Source organism: Coptis chinensis, chromosome 3 (assembly GCF_015680905.1).
Source record: "Coptis chinensis isolate HL-2020 chromosome 3, ASM1568090v1, whole genome shotgun sequence".
Lineage (NCBI taxonomy): Eukaryota > Viridiplantae > Streptophyta > Magnoliopsida > Ranunculales > Ranunculaceae > Coptis > Coptis chinensis.
The window spans coordinates 24,488,795-24,498,624 of record NC_141458.1 but is presented as its reverse complement, the minus strand read 5'-3'; the positions used below and the strand labels follow the sequence as shown (position 1 = coordinate 24,498,624).

The window sequence follows — 9,830 nt, the reverse complement described above, 5'->3', positions numbered from 1 at the left end:
CAAGTCTATTGAAACATACAAAGGCTTGTCTATTCCGACTTGAACTTGAACTGAGAAAACTAAATACCAACTTATACAACCAACCAATGCCCACTTCAAAAACAATACTTCATACTCTAATTCACAAAAAAATTCTAATAGAACTCGTGATCAAACACAACTCACGATAGGGTGGAGGGTGGTCGCGCCTTTTTATGATTGCGAAACTTCCTCGGAACGGTGGAAAATGGAAAGAATAATTCCTCATGAGATAGAGGTCATGTGCCCCTATAATACTTCAAACAAACAACTTGATCATGTTCTAGAAACCGAGAAGTAAGGTATCAATACCAATTCTTGTGAAGCGAAACAATCTTGAGAAAACGGATCTCTCTCCTAGCATTCTTCAAACAAACTTTAAACACTAGCTTAAATCTCAAAACTTACTTTAACATGACGATGAACAAAAGATCGTGAATAGTAACTATGAACAAGTTAGTGGTGGACAAGAGTGAATAGTGCGGTGGAACAAGAAACCGCCGAGAGAAAAAAAATTGAAACTTGAATTGAGATATAAGAACTTCTTCTTATGAGAAATCCTTCTTCTTCTTGAAACTTGACTTGAATACTATAACTGAAAATTAAAACAAAACTGATTTTGATTTTTTTTTTTCTTAGTGAGGGTTTCCTCTAGCATACTTTGAACCACCCTCCGATACCATGTTAAATTCTGTGTTAGTGGTGATGCTAGGAGAGTTGTGATATTGATATATTAAAGACACCAAGAAAAAGACCAAAGAAGACTAGAGATTTATTAGGGTTAAAGAGGTTGAGAGAGTCTGAGAGTGATTGTTCTCTACCCAGAGTTACATACTTATACTAACCTAAAACATAATAATAGAAACTACTAGATATGGATGTCCACACTTATAGAAACATGGGACTTTCCATATTGGACATATTATAATACTGAAATATTCTAATACTGATATATTCTAACATTAAGCATAGTATGGGTTTGTATCTGTTAATTGTGTGAACAGTTGATTTCACTATGGACTGAATTGATTTCAATGAATCGTCCTTGCTCGTTTTTATTGTAATTAAGCAAAAGTAATTTCCTTTGTTAATAGGTCATGGATCAATTTTAATGCTTTCAATTACCGCTATATATTTTTGTTTTGGGTTTTGCAGTGTTAAAACTTACTACTTTCGAGATACCCCAGTATTTAAGAACACCTACAACTCCCTAGTTTATTAGATTCTTTATAATGGGTCACAATTGTTTAAGTCTCATATGGTTTTTGCCCTCAAGTTGTTGCTTCAGGTGGGCATGAATTCAGTTTAGGAAATCCAACACTTTTTAGTTCAGTAAATGGTAATCAAAACTTGAGGACTTCGATTCGGATTCCTTGTCTTGTGTTTGCTAATGCAACCATAGAACGTGATTATTGATTTATTGTGTTCTCAGTAAATCCTTGCTATGTTAATCAATCAAATTTAGTTGATTCTTGGGCAAATTCTATTTGGGTAGAGAACATCCTTACATGGGAGTTCCATTGCAATTTAATTAAGCTAATTGCTTGATTGTAGGTTTCCCAGTTACATGGAGATATGAGGGTGTTTCTGTGGATGTGGAATTTGTTCATCGTGCAGTCAAAATTCTGGTACTGGTCCTCATTCTAATTAAGACAATTTTTTTAATATCTTGGTCTTTATGATTGTTGTTGTGTTTATATATTTGCCTGTCCTCAGGAATAAAAAATTGGTAGAATAGAAGACAAGCAGGTTACCTTTTTCATGTAACAGTACAAGAATGTTGTATTATCTGATTATCAGGATATTATGATCTTTGTTTAAGCTTCCTTCCATCTTTTATCCATTTGTGCAATTGTGCTATCTAAATTTATCATTTTGGCCTCTTGAAGTAATTTAATTCTATAACGTTAGTTTTTTATTCGAACTATTGCTACTGTTTTTGTTAATACTTTAGTTGTAACTGCTGTTATTATTGATACTTTGGTGATCTCATTTAGTAATTTCTCGGGTCTGTAGGTGTCACCGACCAGTATCTCCAAACCTTCTCTTGAACAACCACAAATTGCACTCACTTCAAGGGTAAGTTAAAAGTACCGAACTTCATTATTTATTTATTTTTTTGGAAAAGTATATTGAACTTCATTTCTTGTCCTTAGTTTAGCAAACTATATCCTACGAGAAATAGGCCGAGTTTTATATGGAGATGTAAATTTCATTTGTTGGTCATTTATGGTGTAGTGATGAATGGGACTACAAAGCTAGGAAATCTCATGCTGCTCGTTGGTCATTTCCTATGAAGAAGTGGATTGGAGGCAAACCTTCTACTTGAACTTACACCTAAACACTTGCTTTACATTAAAATACTAAGAGTTTAGAGGTTGCTGCGTACAAGGAGAGCCTAGCCTCAATCAAAGGAGGAAATGGTTCAGCTAATTGGGCGTTATCATCAGGTGAGACTATTATTTTCGACATAAAATTAGATACGGTAAAAACAACATTAGATAGAAATTGTTTTTGCAGATGTTTTTTGTTATGTTCTAGATCAAGCTTCTGGACCATTGATAATGAAGAAAATTATAATTTTTTGAATTGATTTTTTTTATGATTTTGAATGTTTGATGCTTGGGCTTGGCATGTTAATTTTGGCTAACCCTCTTGACTGTATATTCCAAAATCAGACTCTAAAATACTGGCACAGATTGGAGACACAAAGCATTCCATGTCTATTAGGCTGTAATCCCCTAAGCTTGAACTGAGACCACTTTGATTTCTGTTTACCCTAATTGGAGAGTTGATCACAATTTATAGCATCTATTATTTTGATAATTTATAAACTGGATAGCCCCTTATCAGATATGAGCTATGTTTGTCACTTTCACAAACTTAGTTACTGATTATTTATCGGTAGGGAATTGGGATCAGCTCATGCTTAACTAGCTTAGATGCCTGAACCAAAATGGCTAAAATAGGCCTTTTGAACATGAGCTGCTAGGAGTCTAGGACAAAATTGAAGTCACTCGTTTTATTTTGCAAGTGTTATCCCAGACCTTGGCAGGTCCTACGAAAAATAAAGAACAAATATGTGTGTTTGCATCAATAGAATACCACTACTTAGCTGCTCCTCTAATCCTCTTTAGGCAGCGTCTTGGTAGTGAATAACATATATCCAACTCAAGTAGCTTAAGTTGTTATCTATAATAAGGGTGAGTCTGATTTTGTCTTACCTGTATGTTGTGTTTCTTCTACATTATCTTGTTACTTTCTTTGACCTTTCTCATGGTCTACTGAGAAATTTTTTAATTTCTTTAAATATGTCTTGTCCTGCTTATCTATATATATGACCCTTTGATTTATTTCTTCCATAGCAGCCAAATACATGCTCGCCGAGTTTAAAACTTCATCATTATCATCAGCTTCTAAAGGATCGTTCGATTGACTCCTTTCCCATGTGGAAGTTTTTGCTTCCTGTAAGTTTTCTTTTTTGTATGTTTCCTTTGATTTATATATGTATTGCACTATTGCCTATATGTATTTTGTGATGAGATTCTTTCCAGATTGTGCATAATCTTATTACCATTTCAAAATTTTAAGAGTAGTTAAGATGTCTATACTCAATATGGCTATGACATAGTTGTAATGGGTGTCTTTGCTCATTGACGGACTAACCATCCTATCGGCTTGTTTTGTTGCTTCCGTGGATCCTGAGCGTGTATATTGACTAGTCAATAGCTTGTTTTAGTGGTTCCTTAGCTTGTATTGACTAAGGTCTAGTTGAAATGAAATTTTTTCTTTTTATGAAGGAAAAATGCACATCACCGGAGAGCTGTATGTAGTTGCCAGCTTGGTCCAAGGTGTGTATGTTTTAGAGCGAGACCGCCAGGAGAATCGTCAAGGACCCCATGCTTTTGCTTCTCCCTTGTGGAATTTCTTCCATATTCTTATGATGTGATCTTGAGTTGTTGTATAGGGATTATATTGAAATGGTATGTTGGTAGATTCGGCTATATCCATACATCTATATCTTTTACAGTGATGTATATACTTAGTCAAATTTTGGTGATGGCTATTGCTAAGATTTTCCTTGTGTATAATTGCTTGTCAAGTCTTAATTATATTATGTGTTTGGGGTATATGTGGTTGTATTTATTCAAGCAATTTCAGGGAAAAAAATATAAATATTAGGATGTAAACCAAAAATAAATGATCAACCAATGTGTATATAGTGTCGGTAAGATAAGTTAGGGTATTACAAACTATAACATAAGTTAGGGTTGAAGAGTTGCAGAGCTAGAAAACTTCTTCAGAAGCAAAACTAGAATTCTTATGTCTCAGTTCACCGGTGTTCATTTGGTATGAATATTCCTTTTGTATATATTATGGTAGTGTTTCTCGTGAGTAAAATAAAAAATGTCATTGTGTAAAATAGAGATATATAAATGTGTGTCGTACGAGTGTCAATATATACTTATACATTGTTTTATGGGACATGCTTTATTTTGTAGGGTGAACTGAAGTAGTAGACCCCCCTTGAGCATGTTGACTTTTATATATTTATTTATTCCCTTGAGCGTGGTATATCTGGGAAAACTACAGAATTAGTCTGCCTTAGAAGTTTAAGGTGTCTCATGTCAGATTTTGTCATCTCGTATAGTCCTTGTATGTTGAAGACAGAGAATTGCTAATGGTTTTCCGATCTTAGTTACGAAGTACTTGAGAATAAGAGAAAGACAGGGAATGAGAAAGGTATAAGAGAAGTTTCTAATTTGAGGTAAGTCTTATTCGGTCATCTTGCTCGTCTCTTAGTCGCTGCTCCAAGTTGGAGATGGAGGATGAGAAAGGGGAAAGAGAAATGTGTAGTGAATTGCTTAGTCTGTTTTGTATGATTAGTTTATTTTGGGAACAATTATCCTTCTAGTTTTTGAAGGAAGTGACTTGCTATGTATATATGAGGTAAAAGTGGTTATTAGGTGCTTTCATGCTAAGGTATTTGTTTGCAGATAAATGGTTAGATTGAAATTCTTTTTCCATTAAATTATTAGACTAAAATTCTTCTTCTATGAAGGTTTGGAAATCGTTAAAGTATTATGAGGACCTTAAGTCAGGTTCCTATATACACCTAGCCTTTTGCTGCTATAATGGTTGCTGCTCAAGCTATTCTTGATGAACAAGCACTTCAAGGTCATTGTTGCCATAGAGAGGTGCCTTTGTCTTTGAATGTTTTCACATTGGGTATTAAAGAAGAGCGAATGAAAAGGCAATCAGGTGATGTTGTTTCACTTAGCCTAAAATTTGCTCGATATCTATGTTTATTCAAAGTTTAATTCGTTTTGGGCAGTTAGGGTTTTTCACTTTTAGTTTTGATTGATCTAAAAAATCTTTAATTTTACTGAAAGTTTACAATTAATAGAATGCACTCAAATAGTCAAGGACTATATTAGTTTGTGGTATTTAGAGTTGCATATATATATAATTTAAAGATGGTATTAGTGATGGTTTGACATTGTTACTCAGGCATCTTGAATATAGTGCATAGTCAAGTGCATGTCATATTGTCACGATTTGATATAGGGCTACTGCCAAGGAATAAGTTTCCGTCATAACTCATGTTAGTTATATTTGGATGCTACCTAAATCCTGGTGATTTGAAATAGGTGATGGTTGCCTGGATTCTAACTTAAGCTCTTATGTTATTTTGTTTAGGGTCAGGGAAGTAAAGAAGGAATCTAGCTACTTTTGTTGCTTGTAGTTTCATGACTGTTCTCTTTGAACAAGGTAGTGACTTTGGCCCCTTTATGAATATTTGGTGCTTCTTAATTACTAGTTTTTTTTTTTCCAATAATTTTTTTGTTTCTGCTGTTATACTTGCAGCTATATGATGATTATTTTATTTTGTTTTCATGTTTATATGATGATTTTACTGTAGAATGTTTCTTATATTTCAATAGACATCATCACCAAGTTGATGCTATTAGTTTCTATTTGAAAGGATGATATTTGGTAATGTTACTAGCAAAAGTGATAGTAGTTGTTTTTAGCAGTCTGCGCAGGGCCGAAAGTTTGAGTTGTGTTCAAGCTGAGATTCCGCTACCTACACGAAAATGTTACCCCGTCAAGTCTACATTCAAGCGAACCAAGTTTCATTACTCGTCGATGATGTCTGTGCTAAAAGCTACAAAACTAACAGGTTAGACTGTTCAAACTGAAATTTTTATCGTTCATATACTTATGCTGATAATGAATTATCGTAGTTTACTTTTCGACTTTTAGGCACTTAAAATTGATTAAAGTGTACGTATACATTTTTTTTCATCTCTTTGGGGGTAGGCTAAAGCATTGGTAGTATGTTTATTTATTTATATATAGGTGCTTTGTACCTGGTTATAAGTGTTTGAGTTATTCACAAAGGGTTTGAGTTGTACATGTGTTCCCCAAGAACAATTAATGGGTATTGGACCTAAGTCTATCTTGGTTTAACTTAACAATGGACAAATTATTTGTTTGCGATATCAGGGTTTCTTATAAGATGCTTATAATGACTTGTAGCTTGTTTCAAATAGTTTCGCTCGACTTACCCCTTAGATATATTAACAGTTCCAATTTTGCTTATTCACATAGATATTTATGATTTTGAGTTAACTATTTTGCATTCAACTATCATACGTACTAATGATTTATTTTAAATCTTTAAGAAAAATCTTATATATAATTTGTGCATGCGTAGATTACTTGGTTACCTTGTATATCGGTGCATTTACTGACTATTTTATATCAAGTTATATTGTGTGTCACCACCTCTTTTCAATTGCAAAATTCAAGTGGGCTAGTGTGTTAAAAGATGTGAGATAGGATTTTGGGGATCCCTTGGAGGAATGAATACTACTAGTTGGGAAAGCGCTATGGATTTGTCCAATTTGTTCATATGTGGGTGATTGACTTTGACGAGATTAGGTTATTTTTTCATTTGGATTTGGATTTGGATTCAGCTTATTATATTTATATGAATTATATGGGAAATGTGTTATTTACTTCATTACATTTTACGATTAAGTACAAATATATGTTGGTTATCTAAGGGGATTGGAATGTTTCAATGAAATTAGCAATATATGTGAGTGTTACTTAAAATTTAATAGATCATATTCAGGTATGTAGTTTATTCAGGTGTGTAGTTTATTGCAAGTCCCAATTTTGTGAGTTATATATATATTCACTTTTTTTTTCTTTCTTTAATAAAAAAAAAACAATATATACATATCACGGTTTTACCCAAACCGTCATGACTAATGGTACTTTTTATGACCGTTAAAAAGGATGAATGCATAATAGTTTATTCAAAACAGTCACAAATTATATGATTTATTGTGACGATTTTTGAGCAGTTGTTACCATTTTTTTTTATGGTTTTATGACCGTTAAAAAAGATGAATGTATAACTGTTTCTTTAAAACCGTCACAAATTATATGATTTGTTATGACAGTTTTTAAGCAGTTGTTACCATTTTTTATGGTAGAGAGAGGCTAGTTTGGAACAAATATTTGTGACGGTTTTGGGAAAAAAATAAATGACCTCCATTCCGTCATGGTTTTGGGAAAAAAATACAATAGTGACAAAAGGCTTTTGTCACAGTTTTTAACAGTGATATAAAACCTTTTTTTCTTGTAGTGATTTACCCTAAAGACATGATCATATCATTTCCTGTCTTCCGTTCCGTAGCACCCGCCCAAAAAGATTGTGTAAGGAACTAAACTCCAAAGTTTCTACCCAAAACATTTTGCACCTCTTCTCGACCAATTTACAAGTAAATCATGTAATGAATTAGCTCATGCAAGTGTTGGAAATACTCTTGATGCAATTGTGGTTGCATCAGTAAAGTCCACAGTTTTACTGCAAAGAATAAATGAATATGTTTACGGCAACTAATGGTTAGCTCTTGGATGGCTTAATCAGGGACTTTAGTTGGTTATCGAAAAAGATTAGGAACTTTAGTCGTTCATACTTTCATGTGCCTTTTCAATTTTGATTCCAAAAATTAGGGACTTTAGTAGTTCATGAGGTGCGACCAGTAGTTTACATGCATTCTCGCTATTTAGGCCTACCCCTAGAAGCAAAGTACAAGAACAAGGTGTGGGAACCAGTAATTGAGACAAGTGCAAAGAAAACTAGGTGGTTGGAGACAAAAGCTTATGTCAAAAAGTTCAAGGCTGATTTGATTAATAGTGGCTGATTTCATGTCTTTATTCTCTATACTATGTGGTGTTGCTGAGTATATAGAGCGACTTATTAGAGACTTCTTATGGGGCTCCAATAAGGACGTACCATAAGAAATATCATCTAGTTCGTTGGGATAAAGTGTGTTGTCCTAAAGAGCTTGGGGACGCAGCTTTAAAAAATTGGTAGTTATGAACTAAGCGCTTCTTGGTCGTTTGCTATATATGGAGATATATGAAAGATGATGGCTCACTGTGGTGCGATGTTATCAAAGCAAAGTATGGGTGTTATGAAAATAGTTGGTGGCCTGTTACTACATCTCACTCCTATGGTTTTAGCTTATGGAAATGTATCTTTAACGTGCTTTGGCAGTTTGGGAATCAAAAGGGATCAAATTTAATGTATGGAGTGGCTAGAATTGTTTCTTTTGGCGATATAATTGTGGTGGGGATAGACCATTGGAGGAGCAATTTCCACTTGTTTTACATGCTTCATTCAAGAGGAAAAGAGGTTGTGTTAAGGAGTTTGTGAATTTCGAAGGTGGTTAGATGGGATGGAACTTATTCTTGAGAAGGTGTGTAAAATGGACTTGGAGATGCAACAATGTGCAGCCTTGACTTTGTTGCTCGAAATATTGGTATTGACTTACATACACGAGGACAATTAGTGTGCGTGGAACTGGATAAAGAATAGTAACTTCTCTGTTACCTCTTTCTACGAAGTGTTAGCCACTGAGTAGGGGTGTGCATGGGTTGGTTCGGTTCAGTTTTGGCTTGAAACTGATATCCGAACCGACTTTATCAGTTTAGGTGTTATGAAAACCAAACCGAACTGTCACGCACACTATGGTTGACCGACCCACAACCAAATTGAACCGTCACACTATGGGTCGGGTAAAAACTGATACCCAATCTGGTGAACCAATAAAAGTGGGTTTGGTACTGATAGCAATTTGGATCGGTTCTGGGTCTTAAAAATCATAACCAAACTCTTATTGGATTGTTTCTGGATTACGTATATGTATCGAACCGTTATAGCCCGAACCAGTCGAAATGTTGACATGGTTACCATCATAAAAAAAAAATATTAAATAAGAGTTGATAGAGTTGAAGGGCCGTTTAGCAACGATTAAGATAATCCATTTTATGACATATAATCTATTATGAGTCCCATAATTGTTTTTAAACTTCAAAAAAATTTGTTTGGAATTTTTTTTAGAAACCATTATCTCATTCTCAAAATGAGCTAATTCATTAAAACATAAACACAAAAAATTAACTTAAAGAATGAGAAACAAAATTTATGGAGCTTTACTCTATAAATGAGTTACTATACTTTTTCTTTTTGGTTTTTGACAATTTCTGTTTCCATTTTTTGGTTTAGTCATAAAATAAAAAATTAATTTGTATTTGATTGTTTGGTATCATTTATTCAATAAAGGATTATATCAAAAATATTTACGTTAGAATTGATTTTAAAAACATAATTTTTTCTAGCAATAATGGTTGCCAAACGGCCCCCCAAGTTTGTGACAAATATTCCATTTTGTGACAAATAATCTATTATGAGTCCCATAATTGATTTTGTAAAAAAAAAAAAAAAA

At 33.7% G+C, this 9,830-nt stretch overlaps 2 long non-coding RNA genes across 8 annotated transcripts; both read left to right on the top strand.

The window, feature by feature from the left end:
• The first annotated feature begins 1,014 nt into the window (after positions 1 to 1,014).
• On the top strand, positions 1,015 to 4,109 carry LOC147508770 (uncharacterized). Of its 7 annotated transcripts, none has more exons than XR_015218220.1 (6): positions 1,121 to 1,306; positions 1,573 to 1,646; positions 1,735 to 1,767; positions 2,035 to 2,097; positions 2,257 to 2,468; positions 3,387 to 4,109. It is a non-coding gene; the product is annotated as an uncharacterized LOC147508770 (long non-coding RNA). The 7 variants fall into 7 exon arrangements; XR_015218219.1 differs by having other exon boundaries at positions 1,121 to 1,357; XR_015218218.1 differs by lacking the exons at positions 1,121 to 1,306; positions 1,735 to 1,767 and adding an exon at positions 1,015 to 1,092.
• A 1,397-nt stretch (positions 4,110 to 5,506) lies between these two features.
• LOC147508769 (uncharacterized) lies at positions 5,507 to 7,178 on the top strand. The gene is made up of 2 exons (XR_015218213.1): positions 5,507 to 5,790; positions 6,057 to 7,178. It is a non-coding gene; the product is annotated as an uncharacterized LOC147508769 (long non-coding RNA).
• The last annotated feature ends 2,652 nt before the right edge of the window (positions 7,179 to 9,830 follow it).